A 1,574-nucleotide genomic window follows, 5' to 3' on the forward strand; every position below is an offset into this window, starting at 1 on the left:
CTAAGTTTACTAAATTAGAAGTATTTTGTTCAGAGTTCTCTGTCTGTTGCTGAGTGGATGATGGAAAAGGTTTACTATTGTTAAACCTATTTCTTCCACCATTATTAAAGCCTTGTTGAGGCCTTTGATCCTTCCATGAGAGATTTGGATGATTTCTCCATGATGAGTTATAGGTGTTTCCATAAGGTTCACCTAAGTAATTCACCTCTGCTATTGCAGGGTTTTCAGGATCATAAGCTTCTTCTGCATAAGAAGCCTCTTGAGTATTGTTGGATGCAGCTTGCATTCCATTCAGACTCTGAGAAATCATATTGACTTGCTGAGTCAGTATTTTGTTCTGAGCCAATATGGCATTCAGAGTATCAACCTCAAGAACTCCCTTCTTCATAGGCATCCCATTATTCACAGGATTCCTTTCAGAAGTGTACATGAACTGGTTATTTGCAACCATGTCAATGAGTTTTTGAGCTTCTGCAGGCATTTTCTTTAGGTGAATGGATCTACCTACAGAGGTATCCAATGACATCTTAGATAACTCAGACAGACCATCATAGAATATATCTAGGATGGTCCATTCTGAAAGCATGTCAGAAGGACACTTTTTGGTCAACTGTTTGTATCTTTCCCAAGCTTCATAGAGGGATTCACCTTCTTTCTGTCTGAAGGTCTGAACATCCACTCTAAGCTTGCTCAGCTTTTGAGGAGGAAAGAACTTGGCTAAGAAAGCCGTGACCAGCTTATCCCAAGAGTTCAGGCTATCTCTGGATTGAGAGTCCAACCACACTCTAGCTCTGTCTCTTACAGCAAAAGGGAAAAGCATGAGCCTGTAGACTTCAGGATCTACTCCATTAGTCTTAACAGTATCAAATATCTGCAAGAATTCAGTTAAGAACTGAAAAGGATCTTCAGATGAAAGTCCATGAAACTTGCAGTTCTGCTGCATCAGAGAAACTAATTGAGGTTTCAGCTCAAAGTTGTTTGCTCCAATGGCAGGAATGGAGATGCTTCTTCCATGTAAATTGAAATTAGGTGCAGTAAAGTCACCAAGCATTCTTCTTGCATTATTATTATTTTCGGCTGCCATCTCCTCTTCTTGTTCGAAAATTTCTGAAAGGTTATCTCTGGATTGTTGTATTTTAGCTTCTCTTAGTTTCCTTTTCAGAGTCCTTTCAGGTTCTGGATCTGCTTCAACAAGAATATTCTTGTCTTTGCTCCTGCTCATATGAAAAAGAGAGAACAGAAAAATAATAATAATAGAGGTCCTTTTTACCACAGTATAGAGGTCCTAGTGTGAGTTAGAAGAAAAGAAGAAGAAGAAATTCGAACACAGATGGAAGAGGGGGTTCGAATTTGGGTGAGATGAAGTGTTAGTAGATGAATAAATAAATAGAAGGAGATGAGAGATAGGGAGAATTTTCGAAAATAATTTTTGAAAAAGAGTTAGTGATTTTCGAAAATAGTTTTTGAAAAATGTTAGTAATTTTTTTTCGAAAATTTTAAAATCAAAAGTTAAAATAATTAGTTAATTAAAAAGAAATTTTTGAAAAAGGGGGAAGATATTTTCAAAAATTAGA

The 1,574-nt window shown here is 36.7% G+C and overlaps 1 non-coding gene across 1 annotated transcript; it reads left to right on the plus strand.

The window, feature by feature from the left end:
• Window positions 1–580: 580 nt before the first annotated feature.
• On the plus strand, window positions 581–688 carry LOC148568373 (small nucleolar RNA R71). Its single transcript, XR_015882331.1, has one exon. It is a non-coding gene; the product is annotated as a small nucleolar RNA R71 (small nucleolar RNA).
• Window positions 689–1,574: the final 886 nt, after the last annotated feature.

The sequence above is a fragment of the Arachis ipaensis genome, chromosome B4 (assembly GCF_059453495.1).
Source record: "Arachis ipaensis isolate K30076 ecotype BB chromosome B4, ASM5945349v1, whole genome shotgun sequence".
NCBI lineage: Eukaryota > Viridiplantae > Streptophyta > Magnoliopsida > Fabales > Fabaceae > Arachis > Arachis ipaensis.